Here is a 22,886-nt window from a genome sequence, read left to right as displayed (position 1 = left end):
TTTGTATTCCTTAAACATGTTTTCCTTATTTCAACAGAGAGAGAGAGAGAGAGAAATACACAGATAAGAAATAAAGTTTTTTTGGTGATCAACCAATAGGAAAAAAGACAATAATTTAAATGTTTGTGGTGGTGGAGAGCGTAGCACATGGAGATTTGACAGTCTTCGACAGTCCAGGATGAGGTGGAGATGAAAATGCTGCTGCATGAATGGCTATCTGGAAAGTATTTTATCTGGAGGTTTCTTGGAAAAGGCAGGCATTTGTGGCATCTTCTTTGATTTTTGGATCAAAGAAATGACAATAGTCTTAAAATGAGGAAATCCGGACAGTTTGGGGAAAGCAGAATTGACAAAAATAATAGAACAGCAGGAAAAACATAAGCACCCAAGAATGCAGGAAGATGGGAAAACAAAGTTGTTTTTTTATAGCACTTATGCAAAGGCTTCAGTTAGCACGTAAAGATGACTCATTTACATGAAGAGATTGGAGTCTGTTAGATAGATATGACTTAAGCCACTGCAGCACAGTACCTCTAATACCTACAGCATGCTCTAATCTCTGTAATAAAGTATTATGGTCAATAGTATCGACCGCTGCACTAGGGTCTAATAGGACAAGCACAGAGATGAGTCCAATGTCAGAGTCCATAAGGAGATCATTTGTAACCTTCACTTAAGCTGTTTCTGTGCTGTCATGAGCTCTGAAACCTGACTGAAGCTCTTCAAATAAACAATTCCTCTGCAGACAGTCAGTTAGCTGTTTTGAAGAATTTTTTAGATAAAAGGACAGTTAAAGATTAGCCTATAATTACTTACTTCGGTCAAGTGATGGCTTTTTAAGTAACGGTTTAATTACTGCCAGCATGAAGGCCGGTAGTACATACCCCATATCCCTAAAGACAACTCACAATAAGCTAAACAACAACTGGTTATAAGCTAACGTCATGCAAGCTAATGTTAGGTTTGAGTGTCCTTAAAATCACACTTTCCCTCTGACAACCAGTTTAATTAGTGTTTACTAAGTTTATTCACTAAGTGTCCAAGTGCAGCAGTGCTAAATCGACTTTAAAAAAAGTTTCATTGATGTGGGCTAAAAGCAGGAAAAACAGCAACTGTTAGCTGTTAGCTGTTAGCGACTAAGGATAGTCTCAGTATTGCTGTCACTGGATAGAGGCAAGCTTTACTGGATCATTGGCTTGAATCTGACTTTTTTTCAAGCTTTACAGCCTCCTCCAGAATAAAGAGACATGGACATCCAGCATATTGATAGCTGAGGTAAACAGCAGACTGACGACCTACCCTGACCAGAGTTGCTTTTCCTTTCTCGACTACCATGGCCAGAATTATACACTTTAATTGGGAGGGGTAAAAAACCAGAATTCAGCCAACTGCAATCTGCAATCTACTGACATCTACTGTAACCTTTACCTTTAAACATCGCACACTTAATGATAAAAGTTACACAAGTAGCAATATTGTCAGCAAATCTCTTGGTTGTCATGTGTGCAGTAATAATATGAACGTGGCACCAATAAAGCAATCTTTACTTATCCCAGCAAGCCAAAAGAGTCTGACAGTGATGCAACATGTATGTATATATGATCGTGACAGGAAGAATAAAACGAGAGAAGATTTGGTTCTAAATTTACCTTTTGTACCACAGTTTTTAGGTAAATGACAAATGGTTGAGACATGTCTTGCTCTCTCTGTATCTCTATAGAGATTTACTAGTTTGCAAAACAAGTGTATATTTTTGGAGGGTGGAAACGCCTTGGAGGAGCTTCTTTAGCGTCCGTGTAGCCTTTTGAAAGTCATGTTCGATTGTCAGGCACCTGATGTCATTGTAAATGACATTTAAAAGAATGCCACTGGTCTAGATGTCTCACCCATTTTAACTATGGATTTGCGTAATAACATCTGACAGATAAAAATAAGTTAGAAACATATTTCGAGAGTTTTAAGTGGAAGTTTCCATTCTCACTAAGCAGTAGCTTGATCTAAATAAAAATAACATGTGCCCAGTGCTGATTTGAAGCAGTCTGCTTATTTCACCAAGTTTTATGTCTCATTCTCTTTTTTTAAGAGTGTCTACTACATTCAATCAAAATATGCAGAAAAACGTTATGCCAGAAAGTGTGGTCACAGCTCAATAGAGGGCTTTGGTCTTTAAAACCCAAATGCGATGAACTCAGAACCCAATGTTGACGAAGGATAAAATATCTTTTATAACTAAAACTGGGTGAAAATTGCAATGTGTTTTTGTTTAATGCTGGTGTGTCAATTTATAACGTCTATCTAACTGATAAAAGGCCATATAACAATAAAAAGAAGAAAACGAAGAAGAAAAAGAAGAGGCAGAAAAAGAAGAAGAAGAAAAGAATAAAAAGACATTCATTCTTTTAGAATGACTTACTTTTACTTACTTCTCACTCACGAAGTAAGTAAAGTATGTGTCTTGGTGTGTGGTATGTCTACAATGAGGAGAATGTAAACTGTGGTGAAATGTGATCTTTGGCCTCTCATAGCTTTCCCAGGTTTGGAGATCAGAGCGATTAATGCCCCCACACAGTTTTTCAAGTTTCTTAGTGATCATGCAAAAGCTGGCTTCACTGCAATTATAATTTCTAATTAATGAGTCCTAGGAGGTGTGTGAATCTCTGTTTGTTTGTGTTTTTCTGTTTGTTTGTTTGCTTGCTTGCTTGCTTGCTTTTTGTTTGTTTGTTTCTTGGTTGGCTGACTGTTGAGCTGACAAGGTCAAACCATCTGGCCAGCATGGGTTTCATAAAATTTTCAAGGACAAAATTTCACAACCACCTCATCACCCATCAACGAGCGTCAGTCAAGGTGCGTGAGAGACTCTACTCCACCCCTTTTATGAATCATTTCTCAACTAAATGATCAGTAACATCAGATAAAGCAACACAAATCAGTTGTCTATATAAACATTCCTGATTGTGACGGGTGTATATGAGTGTTTGAAAATGAGCCAAGTTTGTGCATGATTCATGCAGGCAAGGCTCAAACTAGAGTCATATGAATTCATCTGCTAAACTGGAATCCAACAGTTATAAATGGAAAAATCAAGTCTCATGTGATCTTGTTAGAGCCACTATTGCTGTGACAGATTAAGAGAATCCAGATGTGTACTGTTGAATTTGAATTACAAAGTAGTCTTAAAAGCACTAGAACAGTTCATTGTTATCTATCTAAACACTAACATATATTTTAGGTTAAGGCTAATTAGGGAAGTGGATGGAGACCAAAGAAAGATCTGGGCTGCATGACAAAAGCACAAGATCTAATGCTGAAGTGCGAACTGCCCAAATATGTTATATGTCAGATGTATGTTCGATAAGAACTATGTGTTGTTTTTAATATGTTTATATGTAAACATGCATTATAATGATGGGATACAAAACATACCACAAGTCCTCTGTGCAAAGTTTAACACCAAGAATATCCAGAATATTTCTTCCGCTAATTTCTTATAAGTCTGAAATTGCATTCTTTCTTATGACCACCAGGGGGCAACTTCTCTGGTTCAAAGAAGGAATCTGGTTGCATTGCAATCTATGGGAAAATGACCCTGTGGCTTACGTGAACTATGATCTCTAGAAACACTTTCTCAGTGAGTTAATTGTCCCAGTCATTAGTTTTAATTCTTATTTAGTTTGACAACTTGTTTATACAGTAAATTATGGTCCCCATTATGGTGAAAAGGGAGGAAAGCAAGGTGTGCTTTAGTGAGCCTTACCTTGGACAGTGAGTACAATGCCATGTGCTGGCACGCTAGGGTGTTTGGTATTATCTCACCAGCTACCAGGAAGTTACCAACTACTATAGCAAATATACTTCATCAAGTTTTTATCACCACCTATTTCACAAGGAAGCATTTTTTTTTGTTTACTTTTTGGGCTGCACCAGTTTGTGATGTGATCAGGCAACCAGAAGACATTATGTAAATAATAAGTGCTGCGTAAACATTTGCGGTTCAAACTAACTCAGTCAGTGGTTAATTTCCAGTGAGGATCACATGCAATGACTCACCAGCTGTTGCTGCTAAACTGGGAAGTTCAAGTTCTGAGACACTCTGCATAAGACTGTGTACGTCTTTCCCAGGAAACTGGAAGTGGAACAGCTCGTGAAAGGATGTTTTCTTTGCTACACCCAGTGTTTGTTAGGTTTGAGGAGGGAAGGTGGGTTGTGATGAGGTCAAAGGAGAATTTGGGTGAATTGTCATTTCTATTTTGGTTTCACTGACAGACAGCAACTCCTGTCCTTTGAGGGTTTAGAGTCTGTTGCTTACCTTTGACCCAGACTTATGGGTCAAAAGAAGAGTGAGAGACCCGTGAGGCTTGGAACATCCAAACAGGACAGGCGGAGGAAGACAAACAGCACATCTTTGTGATGTCGATGTTGTTCTTTACCTTAAATCTGGTAATATATTTACAAAGAAGTAGTAAAATGTGCCTGTTCAACCTTAAAACAGGTAATCAGCGTTTTATAGTATTTATCAAAACAAGACATTAATATCATACCTTAAATTTGTAATAAATATTCAATGATACTGTGCTTTGTACCTTATGATGATCTGGGAACTCCATCAGAAAGTGTGAAGCCCATAAACACAATGGAGGCCTAAAGTCAAAGAGGCACACACACGATGAAAGCATTTCCTGTCCATTGACCTCTTCTCATTCCCAGACTGCCGTGTTATGTAGGGAGATCAAAACAAACTTTGAAATCTGATCCTCATTTAGCATCAAAAAGCCACTACCAACAAAGAAACAAATGATGAAGTAAAAGGGTTCAAAAAATAGCTGGAGAAAGGGCCATAGCACAATGCTATTGTAAGTAGTTTAAAAAAAGAGCGAGAGAGGGAGAGAGAGAGAGACTGGCATTTTGTTTGCTTTGCAGTCAGACACACCTTTGTTTTTTCACAAACACTGTTTTGATCATTTGGCAAACACTGAAGTAGAAATTGAAATAACGCAGTCAAATATTCCCAACAGTGCAAAAATTTTAATCTGTAAAATAACCCAGAGATCGAGTTACAAAGAAGCTAAGAAGCAATACTTGGAATAGCCGAAATTCCTTAAACCACAGATGTAACGTTAGTGTGAAAAAAATCTACTCCTTCCTTAAATCATCCTTTGACATATTCAAAATGCAATTTAAAAAGTATCATAAGTCTGTGAAGTATGTCTGGAGATTTATAACCCATGTGATCCATGACTCTTATTGCTTTCTCTATAGCTAAACTTTGTAGCTTATACTCCTGACAGGTCTAAAGATTTCGTCTTTAATGATTGCAAAGGCCAGTGTTTACTTCAGGGCCAAACGAGTCCAGCTCCACCTCTCTGTGGTTTGCTTTAGGGTGGGGGTGTGACTGGAGTGAGAGACGGAGCCTGACTTGGCCGGTGCCTCAATCACAGTTTAAAAATCAGCAAGCACTCCCTGAAAATATCAGATGATGATGTACATTTGGAAAAAAAAAACAAGAACACCGTATGAGTCATCATGACGCATGAGGTAACAGTAGAAAAACATTTTTCAGTTGCTTCCATTTGCTAGCAAGCCATTCAGATATAATCAGGAAGACCACTGTTTTGAGACATGCTGTATAGAGAAAAAAACAAGAGCAACGCGAGTAGCATGTTAAAAGCAGCGAAATATCAAGTCCTGATTATGCAAAGTGGGTGTATACAGATTGTAATTGTTAAGGTAACATAAAAGAAGTAACAGGCAGATAATACTACCTAGAAGAATCACAGCTACGAGATAAGCCCAGTGTCAAAGTGTAGGCCAAAAGCGGACATGTTATACATGTCACATACGTTACATGGTGATATGAACCTGGAAAAATGCACTTTTTGAAGTTTTCTTTAGTGCCTGTTTGTGTTTCTCTATATTAGTGATGGCAAACTAATATAAACTGGACTGGTGAAAATCCCCCTTTTGTCAGTGTAAAGAAGTTTAACTTTAATACTCGATAAAGAAGTGCTGCGGTAGTAATGAAGGAAATGTATATGTATGTGTCTTTGAGCTTAAATTGTTAGAAATGAATGTGTAAAATCACAGGGAAATTTATGAAAATACAGTCCAAATTTATGCTCTCCTTTACATTTTCCAAAAACATCTAGTGAGCAACATTGGTATCTTTGCTGGGCCGATTCTGACCCCTGTTCTAGACTTTAAATCATTTACTTTGGCTATTGAAACTATGACCTCGCTCATGATATTTACATTCAGGTTTAGTCATTAAAAATAATTCCCAACAAAGACAAGATTTTGGCTCAGATTGTGACACGTGCAGTGATAATATGCTGAACTAAAAAGTGACAAATTTAGACCCACACTTATTTTAAGGGCCTTCATATTGTGACCTTAAAATTTTGCATGGCTTCATTAAATATACTTCAGTTTAATTTAGCAGTTTCTCAATTTGTTAAATGGTATTTGGCGCTTCTTTGCAAAGTTGTTGTTGTTTTGTTTTGAGGTTTTATGTGCGGCGACAACAGAAAGGTTTGCTGTGATAGCATCACAGCTACTGATTAGCAGAGGCAGTTTACGTCCCAGGGGTATCATATAAATGCCGGTCATAGGACAGCAATCTCTCTGGCATACACCACAGGGTGCTTTCAGCTGTTATCACATAAAGTAACAGGTTATATTGTCTGCCTGTTATTTCTGCTGTGTCACCATATGATCTTTGTAAGGGTTTATGGTGACAAGACACTGTGTCAGAGGATACCATATTAACATATGAATATTAATAAATGTTGTTTTTTAACTGAACTTTTTTGGACTTAAGAAAGACAATATTAGGGGTCATTCTAAGCTCTATCTCCTTTATTACTCCTGTTATCGCTTTATTACTCCTGTTTTTAACACAGTTTTGTTTGTTTTTAAGGTGATATGTTCACAGTGACCCAGAATCATGAGGTGCATAAAATGTAATAAGTCTGACTCCTACTACTCCAACACTTTGCTTCATGCATCCCAACCTTTTCTTATTCATTTCCTAGTTCTCTCAACTGTAATTATTTAAGTAAATAAAGCAGAGAAAATCTTTAAAAAAAACCAAACAAACAAACAAACAGCTGCATTAACTAGAAGAGGAGGACCATAAAGATGAACATTTGTTTCAATGTTTTTATGTCATTAATTAGTTTTCTTTGTGTAGGACTTTACAGACATTTTGTGTGCACTTACTTTTTAAATAAACTGCCCAACTGGTTCATTTTTACAGCCCCATTAGATTCATCTGTAATAACTGAGTCATGTTTGAAGGTCTTAGATCTGAGAGAGACACATCAAACCAATAAGATCACTTTATAAACAAACTTTAAAAAGAAACCACAAAAGTATCATCAATGTCATATTTAATAAATGAAAAAAAAAGTCTTATTTGGTATCCAGATTTGTCAGATGTTCATGATAGCGTCAAAATAATTTGTAAAATTGAACCTCCAAAAATCCAAAAGCTTTGTGCTATTTTTTCTCAGGAGGTAGAGCAGGTCATATACTAACCAGAAGGCTGGTGGTTTAATCCCTGGCATGCACTATGCCAAAGCATCCTTGGGTAAGATACTGAACCCCAAGTTGCTCCCGATGCATTGACCTGAATGTAAATGTTACAGAAGGTAGAAAGCGTAGAAGACGCAGAAAAAAGTCTTGATGCATGCTCAATCATCCTGGTAAGTAAATCTCAAAGGTTGATTCTGTTCATCTGGCTAGTCCAGCTCCTTGTAGTCTTGATATAAATATATAGATCTGATTGTATGAAAAAAATCAATGGAATCAGTTTTCCCAGTGTGTATGAGATGCAGCATTTAATCACCATATGGTCCTCATTTGCAGTGATGGGAATAACGGCGTTACAAGTAACGGCGTTACTAACGGCGTTACTTTTTTCAGTAACGAGTAATCTAACTAATTAATATTCCTATCGTTACAACGGCGTTACAGTTACTAACAAGGAAACGCGGTCCGTTACTATTTTTCAACAAACAGACGGTTGAAGCTGTGTTCAGCTTACCGCATCTTATATCGGCTGCACGGAAGTAGCTGTAAGTAATCTGGACGCTACAGCTTTAAGCAGCTGCGCGCTCCCGCGGACGGTAATCACGATCACTGTCTAGCACAACACCTGGAGCTAAGGAGGCAAAACAATCGCATGAGTGCTGCTGTTTGACTGAGGAAGAATAAAGTAGTCGTGGTAAGTCAATCACATGACCACTTAAAGACAAAGCAACAAGGTGCCAGTTTTTAAATTGTGTTGATAGGCCACGTAAAACCAGAGTCATGATAAACAATATATACACGGCGTTTTTTCCTCAATAGTTTCGCCACGTTAGCGCTAGCAAGCACTCTCTGCTTATGAGCAAAAAAACAAAACAAAAAAAAGTTTTAGGAGTGACGTCGAGAGAGAGAGAGAGCGAAAGAGAGAGGGAGAGAGAGAGAAAGAGAGAGAGAGAAAGAGAGAGAGAGAGAGAGCAGGAAAAGAGAGAGAGTGAGTTTTGAGATGTGAGATTTGTGACGTTTAGCGTGTTTGGAGTGTGTAGTTAGTGTGTAGTGTTGTGGATAGTTTTGTGTTGTGCGTCAGAACAATGAGGCGACTGCTGTCTCCAGGTAGAAACAGAGGTGATACCTGCTGCTGTCAGACCTGCAGGTATCAGGCTGTGATGTTCTCCTTTGTAGTGGACAGAAATTATTTTTTTGGAGTAGCACAAATAATTTGTGTGGCATCTTATTGAAGAACAGCTGATTGTTCTTTAAATAGTTTGAAATGGTTATTTAAAAAAAGGGTAAAAGGTAAATGGATGCAAATAACTTTGTTGTTTGCAAAACTTGTGCATAGGATTTTAAAATTGACAATTAATATTTGCATTTGAAGTTATGAAATATGATTCATTAAACATGTTTACGGTTGTTACAGTAAAAATATAACTTTTTCTACTCTGATTTTATGTTTTTTGTCTGATTTTAGATCAATTCTGGTTATACAGTATGACAAAATGAGAACATAACTGTAAATTCAGGCACATGAGGTTGCGCTAAAAAGAATGATACCAAACAAGGCAAAGTAAATAGTTTTTAAAGGTAAAATGTGGAGAGAAAATCAAGAGTAGTAAAAAAATAGCCAATTATACCCTGGACCCCAGAGGGTTAAATGTTCTTTGTTTATAACGCAATAGTTACTTTTCCAAGTAATTAATTACTTTTAGAATATTGTAACTCAGTTACTAACTCAGTTACTTTTTTGAAGAAGTAACTAGTAACTATAATTGAATTACTATTTCAAAGTAACTTGCCCAACACTGCTCATTTGTAGAGCGATTATTAAAGAGTAAAATCTGGGATTTTTTTTTTCAGTAAAATGTGTGTATCCTTGGTTATATAATCACTGAGTATCAACTTCATATATGCATATCTGTTTTAAAGGTTATATTATGTCTACTGCCCAGGGACAAAACAAAACATGTAAAACATTATTGCAAAACAGATGGATATGATAGCCAAGACTATGCAATGAGACCAAAGTTATAATAAACTGGAATTTTCCTTAAAAATAAAGAAACATGCAGTGCCACAATCACTGAATGTTTGATCAGTAATGCATGTTTATTTGGGAGAGTTAGAGTATGAGTATTTGAAAGAGAGAGTATTTATGAGTACTATACAAAGCATTTATAGTATCAGGGTGGATGTTTTTTCTTTCCCGCACAGTAATGTGATGATTGTAATTGTACAACATCAGTGTCAGCATAATAACGGCTCTTTGGAAACTTAAATCACTGCTATGTCTGAACAACAAATGATGTTTTATCACTGTTTTTAAAGACATACAAAGTTAAACACGAGCTACCAAGAGACAATGCTAAGTTGAACTTAAAAGACATTAGGTTAACTATAGTTATGAAAAACATCTTATTAACATTTTGGCAAAGGCTGACTGTAATAAACACACCCTTTCAGCATGCAAGGCTATATTTGGTGTGCCATGGTTACTAGGTTTATCTTTATAGACTATAAAAAAGTAAAATTATTGTCCAATAAAATCCCTCAGGTGCAGATTTCAGCGGTAGAAGTTTGAAGTTTGCATGACAGTCAGGAAAAATAAACCTGTGTTACACTTGAGCACTGACATGTCTGGTGACAGAGAAACACTTCAACAACAAAAGCAGCATTGCTTGAATGAGGGCTGTCAGTTGGGGTGAGGCCCAAATCTAAGCAATCTGATGAGAAGCAGTGAGGAACACATTTACAAACAGCCCTAAAATTCCTCAGTGTTATTCTTCTAGGGATTTTAAAGCTTACTTAATAAGCTAACTGATGACTAAGACACAAAGTAATGACACAAGCAGTGCCTATAGTAAACAGTAATGACTAATGTCTCTATGGAAGGGAATTCTATGCTTTGGGTTTGGTGTTGACATGGATGACTGCTGTCTGGCACGCGATGTGGGATTAAGGACATAAACAAAGTGTTGTCTGACTCTGCCCAGGACTCATAAGCCCAACTCTCCGGCAGGAATGATCTGCCAGGTCCACACAGAGACTGGTTCTGTGTACAGTCCACCTGACACCTCACTAGTCCAAATGCTTTACTTTTATGGCCTTATCGTCGTAGTTTCAGTTCACTGACCCTTCACTTCTCAGCTGCCTTTAGCTAAAAAATCTTGCTGTTTATCTGTTTAGTGACTCGCTTGTTAACATAATAAATCTTTTAATAGCAAAAGAGACAGATAGCATCCACAGATACTTACAGAGCACAGCTTACATGTATAAATATTGGATTTACACACTCCAGGTGATGCAATAGTCATGGCATACAATATTATAATACATCAGTGTTTTGGTCAAATAATCAAATAATATATTAATGATAATTAGCATATTTAAATAGCATGACAGTGTGGTGGTCAGCACCATCGTCCAACAGTTTTCCTCTCGTGTTTATGTGGGCTTTCTTCGGATGCCCCAGCTCCCTCCCACAGTCCAATGACATGCACATACGGTAAACTGGTGACTCTATTGGCCATAGAACTGAATGTGAGTGTGAATAGTTGTAGTTGTTTCTCTGGGGGGATGTATAATATAAAAAATATATACAAAACATGTATACTTTTTGTTGTAACCCAAAACCCACAAGGGATCACATATTTTTTATTTTAATGATACCTGATATATAGTCATTTTTTCCACTACTTCTTCCTTCCCTTCACATTTTATCATAATGTCAGGTAATGCTATCTTATCAAGCTGTTGAACTAAAATGGGCAGTGCCTTGGTTGAACTTTAAGCACATTCACTTTATACTGGAAAGTAATTAGGGCGTTATTGCACACTATGGTACAGCAGTTGGGAAACAATATTTCTTTTGTTGCCATGTGTGGAATTTTAACAAGACGTGTCCTGGTTAAACTTTGGCTATTATGTAAAGTGTTTCATTTATTCCCTTACATACAAGAGGTGACCCTACATAAGCAAAGAGTATTCATGTATTCAAACAGAGCCTTCACTGTTTTTTCCTTATTGCTGAATCCTAATCCTTTTTATCTGCTGATTGAGGAATAAGTCCACCAGTTTTGCATATTACACTGTGAACTTCTGTGTCATTCTATGCTTGCTGTTATCTTCTTTCTTATTCTTATGAAAGTAGCAAATTTTTTGCTTGGATGCGTGTGATCATTCTGTTTTTAAACACGATAGCGCAAATATTTTTTAATTGCTCTGCTAAAACCTTGTAGAGGTTCAGAGTGTGGTCATGTTAACAGTCAATTAAAATTTGGCTTACATCCATGAGGACTTTGAGGTCAATCTGAGAGTTTATTGGTCACACACTGACAAAAAGAAAAAACAAAACCAAACTTATAACGTAGAATCTCTGATTCTCACGGGTGTGGTGCATATTCTGAACATACAGAAAGGACAAGGTGTAAAGATTTAAAATATTGTGTCACAGTTGACCTTTGACCTCCCCCTTAAGGTCAATAGATTAATCTGAAGGTCAGTTTTTGGGGGGCAACACTTTTTCCGCGTCAACAAATGTACTAAACAGTGAATGAATGCTACACATGCACCGTATCCACATAAAAAATATATATATCTCTATATATTTTTCTCAAAAGTATGTCAAGTGTGTAAAACTGGGTTTCAACAAAGCAGATAACAAAAGCCTGCACTTTGCACTTAATTTTACTGTACAAACTTTTTAAAGTTAAATGAAAAAGAACAAAGAAAACAAGATGAATATGTAGAAAATGCAATGCTAAAAGCAAATACTGCCCGGAGAGCGTGCTGCCTTGGTGGAGGTTTGTGGTTTTGAAGTACTTCGTGTTTTATTAAGCAAATGCAATAAGCTAGCTGTTGTCAATGTATATGTTAAGCAGATAGAAATAATAGTAATGATATTTAAGTTCTATTCAATACAACTTTTTACAGCAACCTGTTACATGATCAGGACTTATTCACTGACAGACAGAAGTCCCAAGATAGAATATAGAAACGACTCTTTGTGTGTCGGCGATTGTTTGTGTGGATCTGTGTGTGTGTGTCTGTGTGTGTGCATTAGTGTGTTTGTGTGCAGCCTCTTGCTAACTGTTTTTGCAGCTGAGGACAGCAGAGAGACCTTTCCACACATCTTGACAGCTGTGTTGTGCTCAGTCACGCTATAGAAGCACTGCAGTGGGCTGCACTTCTGACTACAAAGCCCTCTAGAGTTGGACATATAAATTAAGAGTCCCAGAATCTTGAACTAAATCCTGCAGACAGGCTATTAAATGAAACCACAACAAGGTAAGGTGTAAACCTCATCTCTAACTTTGTTCTTTCATTTCATTTACAATTAAAACACTGACAAGAAGCCAAACAGGACTGTTGGGATAATTAATGCATGCCTTAGATTGACATTTTAACAGGGAGGAGAGAACAATTTCCCCATTGTTATCAAGTCAAAACACTTAATGAATTAATGATCCACCTATGGCATCTGATAACCCGATTAAAATATACTTCCTAGTTAAACCCAAGGCCACTCCTTTTGTTCTTACTATACTATAAATACAATAGTATAGTTCTAGTACTATGAGACCTTTACATTAACAATGATTAATAATAAATGAATAATCAGTCTGCTTTAATCAACACAGAAAAGTAAGACCAATGGTCAAAAACCAAACAAACAAATCAGACACAAGAAAACGAACAGGAAATTGAGTCATAAGTCACGTGAGTTCATGATTTTATTAACCATTGTTCCAGTTTTTGTTATTAAAAGGGTGTGAGTTATTTAAACGTTTATAGTACAATTGATGTGGACAAAGGCAATTTAGTGACTAGGTAGTGCAGTATGAAGGTGAGGCTCTGAGATGCGTCATGGAGGATTGGGTGCACATGTGGTTAAATGTTTTTGAATTGATGTTGCATAATGACTTGACATCAGGTGACAATAGCAGCTCCTATTATTAGACCAATCACTGTAGTCAGTTTGGTATAAATGGCTGTTTGCTCATTAGTTGTTCCGTTGTGATCAGTATTCATCAGTCAGTTTATTTGTAGCTTGTTTAATTTGTTGTGAACCAGAGTGAAATCAATCAGTCAACCAATAAATCAATCAATTTCTGCCTCCAACCACAGCACCTGAGGTTACATTTTTTCCAGTGCCAGTATCCCTAGAAACCGTCCATAGATCATACTCTATGGATGAACCTGGTTACACTGTTACATTTCTATATTTTATATAGAAAATATAGAAATATTTTACAAAGTAAAACATAGAAATTCCGGTTTTGTTTTGTTTTTTTGTTTTTAATCTTATTGTACATTATACGAAGTTAACATGTGCACTAGTACAGCAACTAAACCCCAAAATGGATTGTCGCTGTGGAGATTTGTATTACTTAACAAGATGAACACTTCACATAAAACTTGTAATGTCACGTTGAACACAAGATTTGTTATAAAACTTTTGTGCTCTAAAGACAGAGTTTCTTTCATTGCTTGTTTAAAAAGGGTTTTGTTGAGCTTGCACAGGGGGATTTTTAAATGGACAACAACCAGGAGGCATTTGGAAAAACGAGAAACAGTGCAAGAGCTTTCACGGTAAATTCTGGAGTTTAGCCGACGTTAGTGTGAGGTTAGGGGGAGAGTGTGTCCCTAGTAGTGTACAGATAAGCTTTGTTTGTGCCACAGCAAGGCAGGCAGGGACACAGTGGGAAGATCAAAGGTCCAGTGTTGTGTCCAAACTGAAGTGGCATACTGACTCTGTCACACCCACACGTACACTTGCACTCCCACCACTATGGAAAATTCTTATGCTCTTTCGGCTCCATTTGTTTGTATGGGCAGGACAAACATCCCATATTTTGTGGTGTAGTGAATGTCATTTATTGTGTACATCTAATTAACGTCTGATATTCCATTGCCTGCTGTACCCAGAAATGAAAACAACCGTATGTCCATCCTTTTCAAGTAATTCTCTGAATGCCATTCAGGGAATAAGAGAAAGAAAGTGTATGCCTATTTTTCATGATTTAAAACCAAAAGTGTGCATTATGTTAAATTCCATGTTTAAATAGTTTAAAATAATGTGTTAAAACATGCCCCCTGCTGGGTACAATGAAAGCCTTGGAAACTGCATACAGTTGGTTTGTCTAGTTTAAGATCAAAAGTGTCCCTTGTTGTAGCTACCCTTACACTGCCTTATCTCACAAAGAGCCAAGAAGAGCAAAAAGTAGTTTTTCAAAATTTACTGTAACTCAAATGATAGCTGATCTTGAAACAATCAAGTCAGATAGCATTAAAATGTTGCCATTGTGCACATTATATATTAAAACAATAATAAACTGTTAATGAAAGTGCATTATTTACCCTTTTTTTAAAACAAAACAAAAAACAAAAAAAAAGGAAAAATGTTATTTTGTCAAGTTTAAGATAAGATAAGATAAGATAACCTTTATTAGTCCCACACGTGGGAAATTTGTTTTGTCACAGCAGGAAGTGGACACTGCAAAAGTTATATAGCAAAATTAGAATACAATAAGAATAGAATAGAATAGAAATAAGAATACTGTACACAACTGTAAAGAATAGAATAAAATAAAATACTATATACAGTAGAATAAATAGAATAAAATATACAATAGGATAAAAATAGAATGCAAATGCTTTATACAACTGAGTAAAAAATACAACTTTTTCAGAAAAAGAGTATTGCACTTAGTGTTATTGCACATGTGTGTGTTAGATCAGTTGAAGTCTTTGTTGTGGAGTCTGACAGCAGTGGGGAGGAAAGACCTGCGAAGTCTCTCCGTCCCACACCGTGGGTGCCGCAGCCTGCCACTGAAGGAGCTGCTCAGGGCTGTCAGAGTGTCCTGCATGGGGTGGGAGATGTTGTCCATCAGGGATGACAGCTTAGCCACCATTCTCCTGTCACTCACCACCTCCACTGGGTCCAGAGGGCATCCTTGAACAGAGCTGGCCCTTCTGATCAGCCTGTTTGTTATACTTATGACTTGGAAAATTGTAAAATTTGGAAAAGTCTGACCACATAGCAGTTATTAGGATTATATAGTATAAACAGTAAAAACCTCAAGTTATGAACAGCCCAGAAGTAAAAACAAGTTGCAAAGTTCACCTGTTATTACAGTAAATGTCTCTTTTACTTTACTGAATTAAAACAATAAACTGCCTTAATGCATTATACAAAAATAAACATATATATATAATGCTTCTATTCCAAATCTTACAAGTTAAAAATATATTAAAACTGCTATTGTTACCAGTAAGCAATCAAACCTGTATTTAGTCATGCAGGGTGAAAAAACAAACAAATTCTAAGTACTGAGGAAAAACTGTGAGTGTGTTTCATGGCAGACGTGTCAGTAAAGTATTTCTGCTTCTCTGGACTCTAAGTTGGCTGCAAGATAATTATTAATTTTTTTTTCTCTTTTAAATTGTAACTGAACCATTATAGGTAACTTTGATTGCATTAAATTGAATCAAGTAGAAACATTTTAATGAGAATCAATCCTCGTGCTCACAGCTACCATGACCCAGGTGACTAAGAACCTGCAAAGACATTGAATAAGAGGAAACATGTTTATTTATATTTATAGTGGGAATTTTTTTGTGTGTTTGTTTTTGTGAAGGTTTTTTTTTTTTCAAATCTGAAATATAATAAAACACATTAACCCCAAACAGCAATAAAACATTTTTCATATCAGTTGCTTTATAATATTTTAACTTTCAGTTATTAAGCTTTTTTTTCTTCTGCCAGGCAACCTAATAATAATTAATAGATAAATGTATAAGTGGTATTAACAGTAAAACATGTATTACAGACTCAGATTTAATCATTTCTATTTCTAAAATAGTTCTAAAGTTCTTGGCAGAATTGGTTACATTGTACACTGGAAAAACAAGTTTTATTTTTGCATATATGACCACAACACATTGCATGTCTTTAATATTCCTAAAGTTTTGCACTTGCAGTGCACAAGAAGCTGCATTATGTCCAAAAATCCCATTAAAATTACTGTATGCTGCTATAAACTAGAGCACAAGAGCTCCGTTCATATTACACTGACAAACCAGCTTAACAATAATCTTTATCATCACACAGCAAATGAATATTGTCTAGCTAAATACATCGCAATGTTGTTGCTGCTGATGTTGAGCAGGCCGTTTAATCCAGCACCAGGGTGTTTCCCTGCTTTACCAATCTGCTGCGTGTTGTTCTGACCGAGGTTGTTAAAACCACCACAGTGCTGCTAAAAATACATCCCCCAAAGGGCTTGCAGAGGTCTTAATGTTAAAGTGGGCCAAAAAGCTGTAAGTATCATTTAATAAAAAATCAGTAACAGTGCAAAGATTTCAGCCCATCCTTTTCATTTTTACACCTTGAAGAACATAACTGCAACAGTGCAGTTCTTCTTTAATAAAACAGCACTATTACAAGACATAACATAGAGCGTGATAAGCCGGATAGACTGTCTATTTAAGGAAATAATTATGTTCTATAAACCTTTGACCTATAGTTTACATTATGGGATTTATAAATATATATACAGTTCACTTCTTACTTTTCTCTATTTTTAATATCTATTTATGACACGGCTAAAATACCTCAACAACTATTAATTTATACACTTACAGTAATTTGAGAATTAATTGAAATGGCAATAGTTATCCCCTTGATTTTCCCTCTATCAGCAAGAGCAGGCCAGAAATTTTGGTTTTACAAATAAACATCTCAAAAGATTTTTCCTTATGGTTCCCAGAAAATGAGCACCTCCTTCCTTTAGCATTCATTTTTACCACCACTGGTTTTTAGCTAGTTACCCACAAAATTGACATTTCAATTAAACTTAACTGTACTTTGTTTTTACTACTAATCATTAAATAATCATATACTTGCATATTAGTTGCTGAATATGGTACAGTTATAAACATCACCCTCAAAAGAGCTTAACATTAGAATGTGTTCTCATTGTCAGAAAATAACTTTTAGGTGTTCATGCTTTCAATTTATGCTTTGAGTCCTGAAATTGAGTAGAAAGGCACAATATAAGCACCAGTCCATTTTTCATTTAGCATTTGGCTTAGTGCATGGAAGTATAGCCACACAGAACACGAGTACTTCAGTGGTTTTAGTCTTTTGTTCTGCCTCATTAGAAAATACAAGAGAAATCAGTCAAATCCACGGCACGCTGTTTCGGAGAAGTGCCTGCTGCATTTCACTGACACAAAAAGAAGAAACACTGTCTCCGGATAATTTTCTGAAATCTGTTACTCTCACGAGGCACTGGTAAAACTTCTGCTTGAGTGATGGCTCCTAGTTTTACAGACATTTTCAAAATGACTAGCCAGTGTCTCCATGTGTTTACATTGTGGTTCTGCAGCTCGGAGTCAAGGCAAGAGAGGATCTGCTGAGCACCGTGTTTATACTGCCTGTTTCCTGTGTGGCTGTTTGGGAGCCTGTGAGGGAAGAGACACTGCAGTCACAGACCAATCAAACATAAACACCGAACAATGGATGATGGACGCTGAAGGATCTGCTCCAACGACTGACTTTTAGAGTGTCTCTGTTGATGCCATCCAAGCGAGACTGAGTATTTTTTACTCCTTTGCATGGATACAGAAAAATTTGAAACCTCGGCACAATTTTCTCAGACTCCCTAATTGAGCTCTGCCCATTCCGACTGAATTATAGTCATTAAGAAACAATGTGATGTGCTTTACAACCTGTGGAGATTCAGAAATTCTTTTATTGCTGCCATATAACCTGCATTATTATAATTGCATTAATAACATATTTTACAACATTATTCTATTAGCAATATTTTTTACAGGGTTCATATTGTATTGAAGATGTTTGTCATCACATTGACCTTTTCTATTTACAGGTTTAGTTATGATCAATCTATACACATTGCATATTTGTGCTTATTTGGAGTTGATGTTCTATCCAAAAGGGTATCTGGAGTGAAAGTGACTTTCATGACACAGCTCTTTGACTCTCTGGGGTAATTACACTAACATGTGCTTATGTTAGCTAATAGGCCCCATGATGTTTGCTGACTGATAATTTGAGTTATCAAGCAGATCTCCACACTACCAAAGGACTATCCCTCCTTAGAAAAGGCCTGATTTTCTTATCACAATAAGGACCCTGCATCTGCCTTTCACAAGTGGACCACATCTCCTGGGTGGTCTTGGGGCTCAGCTGCGTAATAACTGTGCCTTGCTCTTCCAAGAAGCTGTAGAAAACAGTGAGAATGCCTCATTTAAGCCAGATAGGAATCACCTCATAACCATGATGGGATTGATAAGGTAAGCGGGCGCAAAGTTTGGCTGTTCAATATGAAGTTCATCAAATGTTTGCAAGGTGAAGACATGTGAACCAAGTAATCTTCCGTATTACCAAAATTAAGGCAATTTTACAGGCATGAGTGTCAAATCCCATCCCATATCTGAATTTTGTGGATGCTTAAGTGAGTCCCACCCTTAAGCGATAATGGGAAAAGGAGTACAACAGAGGGTGAGGAGGATGTGAAAAAAACAGACTTAAGTGGAAGGTTGAATTTTGTGTTTCCAGAGGCGTCCATTCTGCCACTGCCCCGTGTCTCTGACCTGGACCTGGACCTGGATTCATATCGGGAGTGGAGGCTAGAAAAAGGAGGTGTGGTCTCCTCTTGTCTACCCCATTTCCTGCCTTCAACACAAGCACTAATTGGAAATTTGGGTGGCCTTGTTTATTTACATGGGTGAAATGCGGCGAGGTTGTATTTATATTTTCATGGCGCGTTCTCAGTGGTGCTGCATTACAAAGCGTTCCCCTGAGATCTCTGTGGGAGAGGCGCATAGAGCTGTAGAGTAGCCCAGTGGTTGACTACGCTATGTGCATGTGTGTGTAGAGGTTTTACAATGCCTACGAAATTCCATCTCGTGATCAATAAAATCAGACTTATTTGTTTTGTCCTCTACATTTAAAAATAACATTCATGAGAAGAAAAGCATGACAGCATTGATTTGTTTTTATTAAAAACAAAGCGGGATCCTATACTTCTCTGAATGTTAAAAACAGGGAACAAATAGAGGAAAAAAGGCAGTTTTAATGACTTTTCTTGTAAATACCACATGTAAAATCAACCCTCATGCTCGGAAACTGATGTCGTACTTCTACAGGCTGAGCATAAATGAGAGCAAGCATGTGGGCATCACTTATAAGTGCGTATGTTGTTCTGAAAAATGCATGCATGTATACTACAGACCTGCTAACTTAAAGGTTTCTTAGGCCCCATAAGTATACACACAGAAAAAAAAATCCTTAGATGAGCCATGTCAAAGTGGTGGCAGTGTGTGTTTATCTTTCAGACCAGGACTTCGAAGTGGTGGAAGGCCCAGCTTTCTACTCAATCCATGGCTACAGAGAGGCTGGTCCTGACTCTGGATAGTGTAAACATATGAGCGCACACACACAAATGCACACAGATAGAAACTCTACAGGGCTCTCCCGTCCTGCTCCCTGCCTGTCAGCTGGAGACCACACACCCAGACCACACAGAGTCTGAGAACAGCCTGGCTCACTCTCACGCAATAAGGCCTACAGGAGCTGTCACTCTGACCACCTCTGTCTCTCTGTCAGCAGTGGACCTGTTTGTCACTTGACACATAAAACAAAGAGTCTCTGCTCAGAGAGCAAGAAAATATAAGTGCCTGAACATCAGTAGTTTGTTTTACAAGTTGGCATCAAATCCAGACAGCAGGATTCATTAATTAATCTAAATATAGTGAGGCATTAGACACTTTTGAAAACGTGTACAGAAAATTAATAATCCTGCATACAAATGCATGCGCATTATAACAGTCTCAGGTCCTATAGCTCTATGCAGACAGCAATTAGACAACCAATGATATATCACTCCCTGCTGGTCATGTATTTTACTACATCATCTTCAGTGCCCAATCATTTTGGAAGCCCCTGCTTTGTTTCAGCTTGAAAACCTTCAGCTTTTCTGTTTATTCTGTGCCTCCGGAGATTACGTTGAAACTGCAGCATTTCCTACTTTGTCTAGTGACATTTTAGTATGACATCCTTTGTATCCAAAGCCTTTGTAAGTTGCCAGCCAAACTAAATAGACAGCACAGTCTTTGCATCACCGCCAGATGCGCCACATTGTTCTGCTTATCCACACTTATCTGTCTGAAGTCATCAGATGATTGTTTTCCATTACTTTGCTGCTCCTTATCCGACAACTGTTATTGCTTTCCTGCCATCATAATATATTGGGTCAAGTGCGTTGTCTGAAGCGACTCACATAAACACAGGCATCTGAAAACAATTCAAACTGATTAATTGCACTGATACAGATTTTATTGAGTGCCAATTCCCATGCCCTCTGTAGCTCAGATGCAAAAATTATTTTAACTATAATATGCTATAATAATCATAACACAAAGAAAAATAAATGGCATGGTAATAGTAACTAATAGCTATATAATGCTCCCCTAACACAGCTTTTCTTTCTTGAGTTGTTCCATGATAAAAAGTGTAATAATCTGTCAACAATTTATCAAAGTATTTGCTGCCAACATCACCTGGTTGTCGGCTTGCAACGGCTGTTTAACCCTTACACGCTTATATCTCACGACTTCACAGTATCACCCCAAGAATGACCTCATAATAGTATTTGTTTTTGGAGAAAAACATCCGCCCTGTTTTACCTGATATAAATATATAACAGACATAATGATTTAAATAGATTTGACTGAACATTCTGGGTCTGGAACTGGGGTTTATTATACAACCGATGTCTCACCACTAACCACCGGGTTAAACACTGCTATATCATAAAAAAAAACCAATATATTATTAATTACTATAATTATCAATATTAATTCACAAATTAATTAACAGACCACAAAACTTGCTTATTCCAAACTAGTCTGTACTTTTAAAGCAGTGGTGGTGGGACTGTGTGGGATTTGTGGGACTGTGTGGGGCTTGTACATGTGTTTCCCACACTGACTGAAATGGCAGTTAAGGCACATTTACAGTCTTACAACCACTCTTCTGATTTTGTCTGGATCTGATTCTGAATTTGAGCTGAATTTTAGGTTACTTGATTAACATGATTGCATTCATAAAGCACATTTCTAGATCTTCTGTCCACTCAAAATGTTTTTAACTAAAAGTCAAGCTTCAGCTGTACATTTCAAGCACTTTATCTACCTCATATCGATAGGCAGTGTACAATCCCCCACTGTGATTAACCTACCTGCTGCACAAAGCCAGAAAAACTGAAACACATGCAGGCCCAGGGAGAATATGCTTGCTCTACATGGGGGGGCCCTGAGATTTGAAGCGGGGACTTTCTTGCTGTGAGGTAAGAACAATAACCACTGAACCAACATATTTCAACACTGTCTGTGTCAAGGCACCACGTCTCTAGACACCCTCTGATTTCTGAATATTCTCTTTTCCTTACGTTCCCCATATATGATGATTGTTATTATTTCACTGTTTTGAGATTCGCCCGCAATCCTTCAAACAGCCAAACGGTGTCAATATCTGTCACCACTGTTCCATAAAAAATACAATTTTACATTTTATAATTTTCCTTGATTTGACCCACATGTAGCTGATCTAAAATCAGTCTTAATATATAAAGGTAAAAATTGACCTAGAACAGTTTTGAGAGTTTAAAAAAATTGTAGCATGTTTACAAAAGTAAATACATTTTTTAAAATATGTATTTTTGAAAAAAATCTCAGAATTTCAGACTAAAGAAAATTTTTTTAGCCAAAACACACACAGACACACACACACACACACAGATAGATAGATAGATAGATAGATAGAGCATGTGTGTGTGTGTGTGTGTGTTCTGACTACAGCAACTGAGTAGCCTCATGTCTGCAGTTTGACAGGTGTTGAAAAGTTACATAGTAATGGAGTGAGATCAAATTTTATTCTTACAGTTTATTTGCTGATGTTATCTTTTGACTATTCTGACACTAGTTAATGAGAATAAACCAATAGCTTTTTTTTTAACTGAACCTGCACCAACCAGCAGATGTCAGCAAAACATTGTTAACTTTTAATGGGAGCTGACCTATTTATTTGTCTTGACTAAATCATGTCTTTTTTCACATAAATTAATAAATAAACCCCAGACGTTGAGACGCAGCCAAAATTCTGTCAATCTGAATAACAGAATCAATGGATTTCAGATACACACATGTATCACGGATAAATTCACAACAGTGTTACAGTGATTGCTGTGATGTATTTTGCAATGTAATTTTTGAGGTTAAAATATCAAGTATTAGTTTGTGTATATCGTGCTCATATTGCATTATTAGCACAGTCAGAT

This window comes from Oreochromis aureus, linkage group 18, assembly GCF_013358895.1.
Source record: "Oreochromis aureus strain Israel breed Guangdong linkage group 18, ZZ_aureus, whole genome shotgun sequence".
NCBI classification, from domain to species: domain Eukaryota; kingdom Metazoa; phylum Chordata; class Actinopteri; order Cichliformes; family Cichlidae; genus Oreochromis; species Oreochromis aureus.
This window is presented reverse-complemented; position numbering follows the sequence as displayed.